This window comes from Coffea arabica, chromosome 5e (genome assembly GCF_036785885.1).
Source record: "Coffea arabica cultivar ET-39 chromosome 5e, Coffea Arabica ET-39 HiFi, whole genome shotgun sequence".
Lineage (NCBI taxonomy): Eukaryota > Viridiplantae > Streptophyta > Magnoliopsida > Gentianales > Rubiaceae > Coffea > Coffea arabica.
This window is the reverse complement of record NC_092318.1, coordinates 34,939,910-34,958,142: the sequence shown is the minus strand read 5'-3', so window position 1 is coordinate 34,958,142 and position 18,233 is coordinate 34,939,910. Positions and strand designations below refer to the sequence as shown.

The 18,233-nt window shown below is 32.6% G+C and overlaps 1 long non-coding RNA gene across 1 annotated transcript; it reads right to left on the bottom strand.

Annotated features, from left to right (window-relative positions):
- Positions 1–11,117: 11,117 nt before the first annotated feature.
- LOC140006510 (uncharacterized) lies at positions 11,118–17,435 on the bottom strand. The gene is made up of 2 exons (XR_011814170.1): positions 16,798–17,435; positions 11,118–15,764 (listed from the first exon to the last, which is right to left on the bottom strand). It is a non-coding gene; the product is annotated as an uncharacterized lncRNA (long non-coding RNA).
- Between the last annotated feature and the right edge of the window lie 798 nt (positions 17,436–18,233).

Genomic DNA, 18,233 nt, shown 5'->3' with positions numbered 1-18,233 from the left:
GTAAGGTTTTGATGGATATATATAAGGGTTTTAAGCAAGGAACTTTAAGCAATGAATTGAACTAAGTTAAAAAAAAAAAAAGAATTGAACTAAGTTTTGGGGCTTTAATTGCTAGTGATCAATTTTCAGATAGTCATGTGAACACAGACTTTGAGAGGAAAAGGACGGATATCTAATTCACAAGCTTAGTTATTCGTTGGCCATTGGTCAATCCAAATAAAGAATATTGTTGAATCAATGAAAGAAAGGGGTCCATTTCTGGATGCCACAGAATTGATTAAATTAGTAATGAGGCAGTTTGGAGGATAATTAATTGTAGTACCTTACAACTACCAGTATCTAATGTTTCTTCCAACCGGTTTGATTGATTGTCTAGCGCACCATGCTGTCCCACCTTTTATGTTGTCTGTTGATTTTTAAGCTTTTCTATGTTGGAAAAAGGATATATTACATGCTAACATAAGTTGGATCAATCAGTAAAAACGGATTACTTGTTCTCATAAAATGTCATATGTTCGAATCCCATTGTAAACGTGAGAGCCGTGTTGATGGACAATTCATAATAACTCTGATAAATGACTTGTGATTTTGAAAGTATGTCCTCACTTGTGGTGATGACTAGAACTCAATCTACCCAAATTTTTTCTTAAAAAAATGTATTAGACATATTATGTCAAATTTGTGCCCGATCATGCTTATATATCTAGATTCTCCCTTTTACCATTTCACCAAATTTTCCCTTTAATTTTTCTTGAATAAACTATCATGAAATACATGTGATATGTGTCACGCTTTTCGAGAGTCATTTAAGGACAGTGCCTTCGATGATATTAATGTTTAAATCGCCAGGTAAGAAGGGATGTCGGATTTGAAAAAGAAAAGAAAAGTATCTAGAATTTTCTGGCTATTTCATTGGCAGAGTAGCTCTAGTAATTTTTTGTAATAGTATAATTAACAATGCAACCCAAAATATGGTTTGCTACATTAATCAAGCACATTTTGATTATTTGTCGTCCACATTTTTTCCCTATAAGAAACGAACCTATTAATTTATTTTGGATTCGTCATATTGTTGATTATTCTAAATTGTTTAGCAAAACTAGTGCAAAAAACCTGATTGCACAAACTAACTTTCAATGGCAACATTAAAAAAAAAAGTACAGAGTGAATCGAAAATAGCCAGACAATAAAACAAGAATTAAATTTGTACTGTACTTATTTTTCCTTTTCCAAAAGGGAAGAAAGAGGCGGAAGTATGTGCCTGTACGATGTGATTGCATTGGCATGTACGATGTGACTGCATTGGCATGAGAAAGTTTCCACAACAGTTGGGCATTAAAGGCTTCTCCAACTAAACTGGAGGTGAATTCAGTGACCTCTTTATGACCTTTGAGATGTTCACATATCATAGTGCATTGAAAAGCATTTTTATAAATCGGGTTTTGGGTCAATTGAATCTCTTTTAGGGCGAAACATAATGCTCCATCCGTCCCACTTTGATAGTTCTGATTTTTTTTCACACAGTTTAAGAAAAAGTAATTAACTTTGTTGGAACAATTAATTTAGATAACTATTTTTCTAAAATACCCTCACATTAATTAGAGTACAACTTTATGGGAATTTAAATAGATGGTAAAAAAGAATCAACTCTCATTAAATGGGGTAGGTTTATAGTAACAACAACTTACATTGAATAAGGGTATTCTAGGAAAATTAAAATACAACTACATTCTTCAATTGGAAAGTGCACCATAATTTGGGACAGATGAAAAAGGAAAACAGGACTATCAAAGTGGGACGGAGGGAGTAACTTTTGATTATGAACCAATAGGAATTTCATAGGCAAAAGACAAAGAAACAAAAAGATGGTTAGTTTCAAAAGTTTTTTGGGCAAAAAATCTGAATGGCCCTCAAACTATATAGTTGGTCGACTACAAACCCTCTAACTATTAAATGCATACTTTTGCTCTTTGAACTTGTAAAATAGCATATTATTTAATCCTTTTGACTAGAAAAAATTTCAAAAACCTCCCTTAAGATTTATGATAATATCACTTGACACATTTAAAACTTTAGAAATTTCACTTGACATCCATATCAATGAGGTGGCACCATTAAACACTTTTACAGTACATGAATTGATAAAATTATCTTCCCTACTTAATAATTTTCAAACAAAACATTATGGAAGAGAAAAATTTTAGATGTAAATCTTTTATTATACTAATTGATTTGATAGAAAATTTAATATAAGACAATAAAGAAGGGTAGAATTGAGAGAAAAATATATCTCTCTCGTTAAATAATTATTGTAAGAATATTTTAATAATACAATAGTGAGATTGTTACAAAAGGTATGGTTTTAGGAGAGGTAAGTGATTATTTTTGAAACTTTATGAGGAGGTTTCTAAAATTATCTCCAGCAAAAAGGGTGAGGAACATACTCTTTTATAAATTGGAGGGGCAAAAATATGCACTTAATAGTTGAAGGACTAAAAGTCGACCAAATTAATAGTTTGAAGGCCATCCAAATTTTTTGCCCTTTTCAAAATGTATATTCCTACATATACTTGTAATGTAGAAAATTTTTATTATGGGGGAAATTAATAGTAACACCAAACATTAAGGGGGTAAAGTGATAATAACCCTAATGGTATATGAAGAACTTTATATGTGGTTTCGGTCCTACTATATGTATGGAGCTTGGTGGACTTTAGGGTTGCTAGATGAATTTTCTATATTGATTTATTTGAAAATTTTGAAGTATGAATTCTCAGAAGATTTGAAAGATAACCTTCTACCACATATTATTTTCAGAAGATTTGAGTTTATCTGTTTGCATTTAATTTTCTGCTGCTACATTTCGTTTTATTCAAGCAATGGATTTTCTTTGTTCAGAGTTTGCAGGATTTTTCCCAAAATGAAGTATATACAAATGTTTACTGCATACAAGACCTTTAAAGAAATAATTCAACAGTTCACTCAATTCAATTATCACTTCACTTCACACAATACAATTATAACTTCACTTAAAAGAGAACGAGTGCGATAAAGTACACACTCGTCTCGATAATTCTAAATCAGTTAATTAACAAGAAGCAGTTCAAGTAATTAGCAACGATTCATGCACTTGACACTCACCGAAATCAAGAGTGTAAAGCAAGAGCAAGGAAGATCAAACGAGCTCCTCGGGATCCTCTTGATCACCTGAGACACGCACAATTACAAATCACCTAGGTATTCAACCAATGTCTAATAGTATTCCTGCTACCCTCACTCAAGAGATAACACGTTTAGATCGAATGCAAATATCACTTACTAACTTAATTCACGAGGGTAGTATTTGAAATTTTCTAAGAATGCATTAATTCAAGTCAAGTCAAGTCCAAGATTCTCAAATTTGAGGATTAAGCAGATCTCTAAGTTTTGGCATGAAAATCGAGAAAGATGGAAGATTATTTTCTTGTCAAAATTCCCTAGTTAAAGGCCCAAGTTTCAAGTATAAGTGAGCTTTCACATTTTCCAAACTCATTTAGTTAAAGTCTAGTAAAACTGCCACTAACGGCTCATTAACTTCTTTAGCTACCACTTCAAGTTGTAAACAGAAATCGAGTGAAATTTCTCAAGTTTTATTTTAGTAAAGGACTCACTTAACATTCATTTTGAATGGTTAAATCAAGGGTGTAAACTTAGGAGACTATGGCGATAAAACTTTGGTTTTCAAATAAGGAAGATGAATACATTTTTACTTGGAAGCTTGCCAAAGCATTCCGAGTATTACTAATTAAGTTCACAAGAAACCTTTCAAATCATTCTTTTAAAATGCTTGTATGATTGCCAACTATAGTACAACTATCAAGGCCAATATATGGACAAGTCTAGCAAGTAAGCTTCACTTGGAAATTTGAAAATGGTGGGTAAAAGCCAAGTACAAGTCTTGACCGCTTTAATTAAGGTAACTTGTTAAAAATGTAAAATTTTGAGGAAAGGGGAGATACATTAGCGAGAAAAGTTCAAGGAAGTGGAAAAATCAAGGTAAGAGATTAGAAGTAGGCCGTCCGAGGTTTTAAAGTTCAAAGAGACCTTGTATATAATCATGAAATTAGACTTGAAACGGTCCAACAATTGCAAAGGAAGGTGGAAAGTTCTTAAAAGGTGTTTTTGTTTGAAATCAGAAAATTTTCAGCTTAGAGCGGCACTACTTGAAAAAATCGTAACTCGAGTTCCGTATGTCCAAAAATTAAAAACTTTATACCGTTGGAAACTAGATTCAAAGTACTAAAACTTTCCAGAAGATACCTTTCCCTGATTCCAACTAGAAACCATTCGAATTTCATCTCAAAGTTACTGTTTCATGAAGACAGGGTAGAACCAGTTCTTGTTTTTCAGCAAAGTTTGAAAATTTGGCAAAATTCACAGGAATTGAATCAGCCTCTAAAATTTATAACACAACAAGAGTTTTAGTAAAGTTTCAAATGCAACAAGCAGAACTAAATTCAGATTTTTGAACAGCAAGATACAACAGTTTGAAGATAGCTGGATTTCACAACCTGTTCAGCAAATTTTCCAGTTACCAGTTTTGAAATCAGACCATATCTAACTCTACACATGTCCAAATTGAGAATGGTTTACGGTGTTAGAAACTAGATTCAAAATGCTATAATTCATCAAAATGCTATAATTCAAAACTAACAGTCAAATTTAACGGAGTTTATTAATTCAAGTGATACAACATGTTTAACTTTCAAAATTATTATCACTTTACTCCCATAAACTATAACTTTATTATCAATTTATCCCCTAAAGTTAATTTTTAGACAATTTATCCCACCATTAAACCAATTTATCAAGTTAAAAAATCGTACAAGATAGTACCCTCTTTTTTGCATAATAAAAATAATAAAAATTTAGAGTGATTCTTCTCCTTTTTAGTATCAAGTAAAAAAAATCAAAACATTAATCTCTTTCTTCTTGACAATCTTATTAATATTTAAAAAAAATAGAAAAATAGAGGAAGGGAAGAGAGAGTGAGTGAGAGAGAGAGCTCAATTCTTTTTTTAATACAAAAAAAAAAGAATTCAATATTTTTATTAATTTAAAATTACTTTATTTTTTCTGTTTACTACACAATTCCAATCCTAATTCCGAGGACATTAAAGTAAATATGATAATATTAGATTCTTCCTTTTCTTTTTACAAAATCTAATTTTCTGTCTCCTTCTTTCCTAACTCCTTTTCTATTCCTAGTATTATTAATAAGTGTGAAATTTTTTTTGAAAAAACCATTTTATTTTTATATTTTTTTGGAATCTTAGAGTGGAAAGAAGGAAGAATATTTATTCCAATTTTTTTTATTTTGAATTAAATATAAAAAAGGTAAATACATTTAAAAATTTTTGAACATACTTTTTAGATTAATGATAGGATAAAAATCTAGAAAATAATGTTAGAGAGTAAAGTGATTATATCACTATAATTTAAAGGGATAAAGTGATAATAACAATATAATAATGCTATAAAATAAAAGGGTATTTTTGTCAAAAATTTATTAATATGTTGTGTTGAATTACTTATGAGGTGAAGTGACTAAAAGATAACATTAGGGGATAAATTGATAGTAGTGATATAGTTTAAGGGGGTAAAGTAATAATAATCCATACTATTACAACCGAAACCTTTACACAATAAAGAGGCATGCATATTCAACCGGGTGGTTTGTGGGTGGTAGATGCAGCCTATATTGGTGCGCTCCTACAGCGACAAAACACTCGTATTACTCCATTTGTCGCAATATTAGGTGAAATTATATCTCGATCCAGATTAAATATATGGTAAACTTAGTAATTGATATTTGACCAATACTAGAGTAAATTTTTGAAAGTCCAAGTTAATCATTATATCCATCTAAACCGGTATTAGATGAATTTACGTGTGCACCTTTTGAATTTAAAATACTCTCTTATTAAATGTGCATTGAGATTTGAAAAAGTGAATTTTTCGAAGTACAAAAGTAGAAAGCATGTGCTAACTGTGAAGAGGTGATTTTTATTTTGACACATCAAAAAAGTGAATATTGATACTCCCTCTACCCCAAAATTTTTATCCTACTTTCCATTATAGAATATCCCAAAATATTTGTCCTATTTACAAAGTCAAAACTCGTTTTGGTTTCTTTTCCCAATATTGTCTCTACTTTTAATCAAGGAAAAATGGCCAAATTCATCCATAACTTTTTCCTAGTGCTGATTTATTTCCTAATTTTTATTTTTGGTCAAATTGATACGTGAACTTATATTGCAGCTCTAATTAAGGACCTTCGCCATGGCGCCACCACAGAACATCAATTTAGTTCCTGATAGACTGAACAAACAAGGGTATTTTGGCATTTTTGGGTTATCATCTTCTTCTAGCACCAAATTCCATTACTTGCCACCCACCTCTCTCTTGGGACATGAGAAGCGAAGTGCAGTAGTAGTAAAATTTTCTTTTGAAGGACAATTGCTCAAGGAAATGATACATCTTGATGACATTCAGGAAATTAATCTAGCAATGAGAAAGATAGCTAGAAGTATACTATGGACAACAAATCCCAATGCATTGAGATTGGGAAAGAGTTTAACGAACTGAGGAGAAAAGCCAAAGACTTCTAATATTGAACTTGGGTTTTTTTTTTAAATGTTCTTATGCAGTCACCTTTTTAATTATTTGAATTGCAAGATCTAGTTTTGGAATAGAAATCCTATCCTATGAAGTGAGCTCGAATGGAAAGCTTTTCTTTCTTCCTTTAATCTGGGATTTTTACAAGATTTGATTTTGAAAGTTTTCCTTTCTTCCTTTAATCGTTTTTCTCTCTTCCTTTAATCAGCGAACTTTGACTTTTTATCTTTTGGACTTTTCTTTGATGGAATGAGATCAAGAGATGTAGCATTAGTAAGGGGATAGGAGGAGAGTAGTAGACAAAGAGGAAAGAGAATAGGAGGGGATGGTGGCGGTGGCAGAGAGGAGAGTGGTGACGATGGGAGAGAGGTAAGGCAGGGGAAGAGGAAAGAAATTAAAATAAAAATTTTAAAAATATCTCACAAAATTTTAAATATTAAAATACCCAAAAGTTAATGATTTTTTTCTGATTTACTTGGTTATATTAACATCCACACTTGAAGTTCTCAAAATAGCCCTATTTAGCTATTCAATTAGAGGTTCGAGTGTTTTTACGTGGTGGTGTAGCCGTAGAAGTCCTTAATTAGAACCGCAACATATATTCATGTATCAAATTGGCCAGAAACAAAAATTAGGGACTAAATCAGCACTAGTAAAAAGTATAGGGATGAATTTGGCCATTTTCCCTTTAATCAAATACATGCTACATTTATTTTCAACTTTTTAATTTTGAGGGATAAGATTGGAAAGAAAAGTCACAAACATCATAATCAAAACACTATTGATAAAAAGTTGGATTCACAAAGTGTGACTAAAATTTTTGCAGAGGGAATATTGAATATAGGACAATAGGAATACTAATTAACATAATAATGGCTGATAAAACATGTTTTTGAGTAATGTTTACTGAATAAAGAAATGATTTGGGAATTTCATAGACTAGCTATTCATGTTTTGGACGAGTTTGCAATATTTTAAAGGTTGATTTCAGAAAGCTTCCCTAAGGTTTACCTAAATATCACTTATCATTCCCTAATATTTTGAAATATCACTTACCTTCCCAGACAGAATGATAATGAAATGATGATGCTACTCCCATAGGTTTTCTACTTTTGAAAGAGGAAAAGGAAAAAAATTTTGTTTTAGCTAAACAAAGAGTCATTTAGGTTGAAATATGTGAAAGAAAATAAAAAGAATGCCACCTAAAATGATGCCAATTTGGCCACATATATGATGAGAAGATAGGCGTTTTGTAAGGAGGCCATCAAACATAGAAAAGCTATCTCTCCCTTTTTTATTTCTACTCCAATTTTTTTTTTCTTCTACTCCAATTTGCTCTTGAACTCTAGTTTAATTAACTGTGAAGAGGGAAAAAATTGGTGAAGAAACATTGCAAAGAGAGAGATATTGGGCAAAAAACTGAATATGCTACAAAAGGATAAAAGTGAAAGAACAATGTAAGGCATACTAATATGTATCTGAAAAATATCTAACTGACATAAAGGTTAACCCCTTGTTTTTCTTTTAGGCTTCATTTGGGAGTGGAGGATTTGGACAGAAAAGAAAGGGAAAGAAGAGAAAGTTAACTTTTCCTTCTTTTGTTAGCTTTTAGTAGGAAAGAAAAAAAGGGAAATGGAAGGATTTAAGAGGATGAATAGTAAGCAAAATTTTTCCTCCCAAATTGGAGAAAAATGGAGAGAAAGTTGGAGGAAGCTTATGAAAGTTTTTTAAAATAATTATTTTATCCTTAAAAATGTCTTGAACAAATATTTAATGACATTTATATTCAAAATCATTCCACTAATTCTCAAAACTCCCAAACAACATAACAATCCCTTCTCTTCTCTTCTCTCATAACTTAAGTTTTCCCTTCTTCTCTTTTCTATCCTAAACTCCCAAACTTGGCCTTAATGTTTAAATTCATAAATTATAATTTCAAAAGGGTAAAAGTGGAAGGATGATTTAATTTCTCTCCTCCAATGCTTTTTTTTACTACTACTTTTACATATAAGGAATGGCAATATTAGACAAATTATCATTTCAAGGGAATTAAGTGAGATTTTTAAAAATTGGAGGTGGTGACATTGAGGTAAAATGCAGGGGAAGTTTCTGAAATTATCCAACATTTTATTGCATTGAACTCGCAATCACCAAAACATAATGGATTAACTGCTTGGAGTTGTATATCTGGAAATAGTACCTAGATCAAGTCAAAGTCGAATTTAAAATATATATGACTTAGATGCCAATCACAAGTGAATGTCAAAGAGAGAATAGAAAAAAAGTGAGATAAGAATTCTTTACAAATAAAGCCACTGTTAGTTGTAATCTGATAGATAAAACTATTGTCCCAGTGCCATTGGAGCACTTTGTCCTAATTAAATTTGTTATCAACTCATTCGAAATAATTGTTGCCGACTAAGATACTTTGTACACTAAACTTCAATTACACATATCTCGTACTTAGACAAGCATTTAACCATGACTAGAATAATCAAATATAATAAAGAGTTCCTAAACTATTATAAATGCTAACTTTTGGCCCGAAATCTATTTTAGATCTTAAATTTGATTCTTCAATCTATCTCCATTGTTAAAGCTAATAGATCTAACTGCACAATTTGATGGATCTAATGGTAGAACTGGACTTAAAGATAAAAACTTAACACTTTTTATTGTTAATGAGCTTGATATAGATGAGGTATAAATATTGATGATTATAATAATTTAGGAGCTCCAAAAATAGTTTGCTCAACAATAAGTATCTTCATTAACCCCAACTCGATTTCAAAATCATTATAATCACACTATAAATTTCTATTTATCAATAAGATATTTTGGATCACTTGATTTTTGCATTGTCACATCATGTACATATAACAAGTAGCCTTGTAAAACAAGCTCATACTAAACTTTATATAAATATGTATTGTTAGGTGTTTTTATGTGGTTGTTTAATATATTTTGGTGTATTTTTAAGTTAGTCTTAGTCAAATAAAGCTACATTTACTTCTTTTGATGATTAAGTGGCTTAAGTTACAAAATTGCATTTCTATGGACAAAAGCTTTGAAACTTCATATTTTTGTAGGTTTTCATGTTTCAGCCATCAATTAGAGTGAAGTGAAAAGATACCTATATGATTCTTGATGATTTGAAGTTAATTTCAAATGGACTTGAAGTGCAAATGATGAAGAAATAAAGTACAAGGAAGAAACAAAAAGCATCCTTAAAATTGACACATTTTGTCTTTTGACCAGTTAAGGGTATTCTGGGTATAACTCTGCACCTACACTTCTTAATTTGTTAGAAAGTTAGTTCAACTGTATACAACTTTTGTGTTCTCCGCAAATGCTAATTTCACTTCTTTGATAGAGACATTCTTTTACGTTTAACACAAACTTTTTCGGCCAAATAGTCATGGTTGAGGTTGAAATTTTAAACCTTACAACTAGAAAGAGGAGAAGGAGGGGAAGTGAATTTTAAAAAGTTTGAGTTAAACGTAAAAGTTTAACAATACATTTGAAAGGGCACGTAAAATCTATAATCTTACAAGTAACAAGTTTTGACAGAACTCTAGAACTGGGGAGTTCAAGATTGAGCATATTTCAAGTTTTCAACATCTCCAGAATACAAAATAAAGTGAACTTGGTAAGTGCTTCGAAGAACCAAAAGGAAAAAAGAAATAATATGTGTTTGTTTTCTTAAAAGAAGAGCTGATATATATATATATATATACATTGGGAAAACTGTACTGTCTCAAACTATTTTGGAATATAGTCATTGTCGTGCCCCATTTTTAAAAAAATAAATAATTTTTTAAAAAATGGATTGTTGATTAATTTTTGAATAAAAATGGATTGTTGATTAATTTTTGAATAAAAATGGATTTTGATTTTTAGAAAATAAATAAAGAAAATGGGCCTAAATGGGACTTTTAAAAATGCGACGATTTTGATCCAAAAATAAAAGTTTAAAATGGGTTTTTAATAAAAAATAGGAGTCGCCAAGCTGTCGTGCTCCATTTTTAAATGAAAAAAACATATTTATAAAAATGAATTTGTTGGTTAATTTTGAGAAAAATGAATTTTTAATTAGAAAATGAATAAAGAAATGAATTTTGATTAATTTGGAGTAAAAATGAATTTTGTTGATTTTTAGAAAATGAATAAAGGAAATGAAATGGGCCTACAATGGGACTAGAAAGTGCGATTTATTAGAAAATTTCCATGCATGCTTCGAAGGTTTTCTGCAATTGGAGCCTTCTTTCCTTCTGCAAACATTCCAGCCGCGGCTTTCTTTTCATTTCATCACGCAGACAAGATTTTAGATTAAAACAAACGAACGCTACAAGTCTCAATCATCCACTAAATCAAACGCTACACTTTGTTACAGGATTAAAGCAGAGAAACTGAGTTGACCGTCAAAGAAATAAACAGCAAAAGAAAAAGTGCAGCAGGCGTTTTCTTTGCAACTTTGCAATTTATTAACAACCCAGGAGGATTGCGATGTCTGTAAACATAACTTCGAACCCAACTATCATTAAACGCAAGATTGAACGTTCAATCAAAGGACATCTAGAATAGAAAGGGACCAGAAAATATGCATTTCCAAATATTTCAGGCAACCTAATCGAGGACTCCATCGTATTCGCTGGTTTTCTTTATGCAATATTCTTACTACCACTTGGCAATTTATTCACCTCAGACATCCTTCACAAATTAAAAACCAAAGCTAGGAAGCTCATCAACCAAAACCCACTAAAAACTTCATCTTAGCGTTGTTAACAACACCCAAATACAACTACCTATTCCCAACAGATCCCATAATGCTACTGGATAAGAAAAAATGCAACCAAGACAGAAAGAAGAAAGCTTGCGGTATATCCCCAAACCCAGGCCAAACCCACGAATTTCTCAGCCAAAACAGAAATATAACTCAACCTTCCTCAAACAACAAAACCCAGACATGAAACAGAGAGCGTTGGATGAAACGCAACAAATAACAGACGGAGTTGGCTCTTGGGTGAAAAAACAGATTTTAGAAACAAAATGGTAAGAAAAGAGAGAACCATCAGACACGGCCATACCTAAAATACAGGTAAACAGCAAAAAGCAACAGCTTTGGGGATGCTTTTAGAAGTTCTGATGGCAGTGGTGATGGATGATTTCTGCAAGCGACGGCTGTTTCCAGCTTCTCCTTTGTTCCTTGCTACTGGTCCCAGCCCTTTCTCCTCCGCCGCCTTTTCTTGCTTGGTTTCTTTGCCCAGAAAACACTTTTCCCAGTCTCTTTCCCCTTTTCTCTCTCGCTTAGTTTCGATTCTCTTCCACGAAACCCTTGTTTCCCTCAGCCTCTAGCTACCTGTCCAAGCTCTCTCTTTTCCAGTTTTTTCCTTCTCCAGCCTGTCACCCCCAGCTCTCTCTCTCTCTAGCTTGGCTTTTTCGTTTCTCTCTTTTTCCTTACCAGAATCTTCCCCCCTTGCTCCAGTTTTCCCCGTAGCCCCCTTTTGCTTCTATCCTTTTTTTTTCAAATTATCCTAGGCTTTTAAGTGTCTAGCCACCTAAACCCCCCTTGAATATATTGTCAACCAAGAATGAGGACATTTGTCCTATTTGCATGCACTCCACTTGTCTAATATTCCCCTAACACACTTGTCTAATGATCCCCTAATACACTTGTCTTCTTATTTTCATTTATTTATTATATATTTTTTCCAAAATCAATTTAGGTAAACAACAAAAAATGTTAACTCCTAATTGTAAATACATTGCACAATTTTTATTTATCTTAAAAAAGTGAATCTAAAAGGTTTAAAGACAAATTTTGAATTTTTGTGAGAATTTTTCCTCTTTTAGAAATTTAATGCAAAAATACCTTAAAATGAAAATGGTAAACCTAATTTATAAAAATAAACAAAATGAACATTAACTATCATTTAATCAATAAAAATAAAAATAAAATAAAATAAAACAAGAATAAAGCTAAAATTGAATAAAATAATAAAATTTTGGTGTCTACAGCTTGCCCCTCTTTGTCTGACTTTCGAAGAGACTCGAGACAAAGACGTAGACACCAAATACTTAACTGTATTTATTCTGCTGCAAACTGAAATAAGCAAACATATAAAGGTCAGTGGGATACAACTCAAGTCTGTCGAGGTTGGTGGGATAAAACTCAAACCCAACCGAGATAAAAACAGTTAGTGGGATACAACCCAAACCTGCTGAGATTAGCGGGATAAAACTCAATCTCAACCAAGATAAAAACGGTCAGTGGGATACAACCCAAGCCTGCCTAGGTTGGCGGGAACCTAACCGAGATAACAACGGTCAGTGGGATACAACCCAAGTCTGTCGAGGTTAGCGGGATAAAACTCAAGTCCAATCGAGGTAACAACGGTCAGTGGGATACAACCCAAACCTACCGAGATTGGCGGGATAAAACTCAAACTCAAGCCTAACCGAGCTAAAAATGGTCAGTGGAATACAACCCAAGTCTGCCAAGGTTGGCGGGATAAAACTCAAGCTCAATCGAGATAAAAACGGTCAGTGGGATATAACCCAAATTTGTCGAGGTTGGCGGGATAAAACTCAAGCCCAACCGAGATAAAATCGGTTAGTGGGATAAAACCCAACCCTGCCGAGGTTGGTAGGATAAAACTCAAGCTCAACCGAAGTAAAAGCGGTCAGTGGGATAAAATTCAAGTCTGCCGTGACATCAGTCAGTCAAAGTAAGTTGATATAATTAGAAAACGATGCGTGGAGAGATGCGGTTACGCTCCAAGAAACGGGATAGAAGGGTGCGTGGCGGACGCTGAGACTCACCAATAGGAATTAAATTTGATTGTCAAGAAAGGAGGTAGAAGGGTGCGCGGTGGATGCTGAGACTCACCAACAAGAAATTAAATTTGATTTTTTTGATCTGGAGAATCTTTTCAAAAAATTTTGCCCCAATTTCAACCAATTATTGTGCAATCTATCGTTTGCTTTGCATTCTGGCATTGTTGCCCCTCCTTAAGACTTTGATTCACACCTCTTCCTCGGTCTGAACCATGAATATTCAATTCTTGGGCGACATTTCACAATTATATAAAAAATTTACCCCAATTTTGTTATTTGAAATATGTATGGACCTGCAAGAGAAAGAACAAATAATGCCACCATCATTCGACTCGTGTAGCTTTCAAGAAACGTGTAAACATGAATATTATGATGTTCTCCCCTCGATGCTGCAAAAACTCCACTTTTCTCTGTGAACTGTATCAAGTTTCATTGACTTTCAACGCTAATAAAGTATAACATTTGGTATCCAGGGACTTTCAATAAATCAGAGGGATTGTCATTTGATAAACCCAAAGGAAAAAATGAGACCATGAAACACAAGAAAAATATTTTATTTATACAAAATGATAAAAATCCAAGTGTCGCGCCCCATTTTTTAAATGAAAAATAAACGTGTTTAGAAAAATGGATTTTTGATTGATTTTTGATTAAAAAAATGAATTTTGATTTCTTTTGAGTGAAAATGAGTTTTTGATTTTTTAGAAAATAAATAAAGAAAATGGGTCTAAATGGGACTTAAAAGTGCGACGGTTTTGACCCAAAATAATAGTTTAAAAAGGGTTTTAATGAAAAATAGGAGTCACCACTTGGTATTGAGTTAAGGTGTACCAAGTCACCTAAAATGAATTTTTAAAGCAAAAATAGAGAAAACCCTTTTTAAACGACTCCAAATCTGCAAAAATCGAGAGAAAAGGGGTCGGGAGTCACATTTGAAGAAAGGGAAGACAAAGATAAAATTCAAGGCACCCTTTCAACCTAACCAAAGTTAGTTGCATGATTTAGTAAAAAATTTTCTTATTTTAATCTAAAAATTTATCACATTTGGATGTCACTATATGGATGCAAAATCCTAACTGTAGGAGGATATCGGAGAGTCGAAATATCTCTTCCAAGTTTAATTGGTGGAAATCACATTAATTATGATGCCCAAGAGTGATTCTTTTGAAGAGGTCACGAATATGCAAAAATATGAGACTCGAAGAAAAGAAAAGAAAATAATAATTATACAAATATACATGACCTAAAGGAATGCATCATAACGGGTGTGGGGGACTAGGTTCGTGACTTTAATTTTTTTTTTTAATAGAGAGAATACGAGCATGCTAAGATTAAAGAGCCACACTCGTCCATATTCCATATTCGAGAGATAATTTTCCTAATCTAATCAAGCAAAATGTACTAACTTAGTTCTAATTTTCTTGAATGAAATGCAAATCTAATGTCATGGTTCACACATAGGGATAAGGGATATATGTATAGAGAAAATATGGGATAAGGGATATACATATAAGGGGAATGTCATGCAAAATGATAAAACCCTAAAAAATAGAAAATATGCATGAAAATGTAGTGATTTGTTACACACAAACATAATCTAATGCTTTGATGATCCCTAAGGGTCTAGCGTTGGATCAGCCCATGTCTATACATTCTCACTAGCATTGGACTAGCGAGAAAGCAGGAAAGAGGACCACAACTAGCGTTGGACTACTGTGGAATCGAAGAAAGGGGGTCACAACTAGCGTTGGACTAGCATGGCGGCGTCATGCATTTATTATAATCAAATAAATCATGTAAAACATAATAAAGCAAATAAACACATAAATCACATAAAACACATAGCACATAAGCATGATATCTAGATGCAAGACCCTAGGAAAACGAGTAACACGTAACACACAAGCATGCAAGACACACAAAGCAAATAAAATGAAAAAAGACCTAACTATTACATGTGGGGGCCCTAACTACGATCTAAAAGAGAAAGAATGAAATGAAATGAAATAATAACCTAGCTATTACAATTTGGCATTTAAATGCCTCTCAAATAACCAAAAATTAAATTAAAATAAATATACAAAATTAAAACAAATAAAGTGAATGAATAAATAAATGAAAATAAAATGAATAAAAGCATTCAAAAAGCATGCAATATACACATAAGATCACATAGGAGCACATAGGGTTAAATGAAATCACAATAAAAGAGTAGAGTGTACCTCCCTTGAATTGGTTGTCTAATGAAATGCAATTTCCTTATTTACCCTCTAAAACAATAAAATGGTCAAGGCATCACTTTAATTAACGAATAATCACAACAAATGGAAATAAAAATGAAATTGAATCCATCAAAACATTCAAATGAAAGTAAACAACCCATATTTAACAAATTAAAACAAACAAGGACTCAATTGAAAGAATTAAAGAAGTTTTAGGGATCAAATTATTATTATGACAAGTATTAGGGGTCTCATTAAAATAAAATGAAATTAATGGCTTAAGATGAAACCTGCCAAAACTAAATGATAAAATTCACAAAAAATAAATGAAAATCTATCTGTTATAATTAAACAACAAAATCTTCCAAAAATTCCACTAAAATCCAAATCAAAACTATAAATCTATCAAAAATCATTAACCCTTCAAAGTTAATCCTAAAATTCACTAAAATCTATCCAAAAATCACATTAAATCATATCAAAGAAAATTAACATTTTAAAGGAACAAAATTGATTAAATTTTCCAATTATTAGGGCCGTAGCGGCATTAGACAAAAATGAAGGGGTTAAAGTGCAAATTTGGAAAATCTTTCATGCATAGCATCGAAGGGGCTTCTTCTTCATCGTGGGTTTCTTTCCTTTTCTGCAACTTAGATATGTTGGTGCGCAAGAACTCAAACAAATTCTACTAATTTGATAACCAAAGCCCAATGCAAGAACTTCAACCCATTGTTATTAACATCACCCAAACACAATCATCTATTTCCAGAAGATCCAATCAAAGCAGCTAGACATGGAAACGCAGAAAAGAAAGAAAGAAATAAACTTGCGGTAAACTGAAGTTGGTTCCATCGAAAGTCACTGTTTGTCTAGCCAAACCATCTAACCATTGAACATCAAATTACCCTAAAGCCTTTTAGATGCATTTTAATCAGCCAAACAAATTCCTTCAGAGCATCAGGAACCACAAAAGGATGAAACAACAAGCGGATTCACAAAGAAGGAACATGAAACTGATGTGATGAACTCAAATCTTCACCAAAATTATGTAAAAAATGACAGGAAGAAAAGCTAGAGCTACCTGCAATTGTTGGTGAAGCAAAGTAGAACGTAAAACCTCAAGAAAATCACGCTGGTTCTGGAAACACAACCCAAGAAGCTCTTGTTGCAAAACAATTTCAGCGCTGATGAAGTCGCCACTTTGGGCCGGGATTTGAAGGGGTTAAAGACGTTTTAGCCAAACGCTTTCTTACAAAAGTTGTTGATTGGTATTATAAGGATGGTGCAGAAAGAAAAATCTCCTCCAAATGGGCACTACCGAGATCGAAAATCAAGAAATACTAAGGCTGATCCGTCAGCCTGGTGAGGGTTTTTTGCAGCAGATTTTCTCTTTGTTTTTGCTTTGTTCTATCTTCTGATCTTTCTTTTTCGTCCCCCAAATTTTCCCCAGATTCTTCCCCAAGCTCTCCCCTTTCTGGTTTCTTCCCTTTTTCTTTCTTTTCCTCCAGCCGAAACCCTCTCCTCCCTCTCACTTCCTCCCTTTGCCCGCAGCCTTTCCTTGGCTTTTCCCTTCCCGTAGCTTTCTTGCAACCCCAGCCGACCACCTTCTCCTCGGTTCCCTTTTCTTTTTTCTCTCTTTGCCTTTTTCCTCTCTACCTAGCCACCAAGCCTTTCCCCTTTTCTTTTTTCTCTTCTTTTCCCAAGCCTGTGGCTCTCTCTTTTTCCTTTGGTCTTTTGTGTTCTCAAAATTTCCAAATTATTCTAGACTTCCAAGTGTCTAGCCACCTACTCCCCCTTGCATGTGTTGTCAACCAAGAATGAGACACTTGTCCTATTTGCATGCACTCCACTTGTTTAATATCCCCCTAATACACTTGTCTTCTTATTTTTATTTATTTATTATATATTTTTTCCAAAATCAATTTAGGTAAACAACAAAAAATGTTAACTCCTACTTGTAAATGCTTTGCACAATTTTTATTTATCTTAAAAAAAATGAATCTAAAGGTTTAAAGACAAATTTTGAATTTTTATGAGAATTTTTCCTTTTTAAGAAATTTAATGCAAAAATATCTTAAAAATGAAAATGATAAACCTAATTTATAAAAAATAAATAAAAATAAACACTAATTATCATTTTTGATAAAAAAAATAAAATAAAATAAGATAAAACAAGAATAATAATTATAAATTGAATTTGATAAATGAAATTTTGGTGTCTACACCAAGTAACATGAAAGCAACGATTTACCTTTATTGATAGAAAATTGATTTTAAAGAAATAAACCTGTGCACTCGAAAGTTTATGTTTGATGAACCAAAACACTTTGATTCTCGAACAAAATGCCACATTTGACCCTTTGGATATCGTTTTTCCGGAGTTCAATGCTTAGCAACAGAACTACAATGTAAAGAGAAATTCCAATGAACTGAGTCACCAGCCCTTTAAATCCAAGCTCATTTCTCCTTATAAAACCCTACCTTAGCGCCCTTTCGAGTTTTCACTAAGGCTACCCC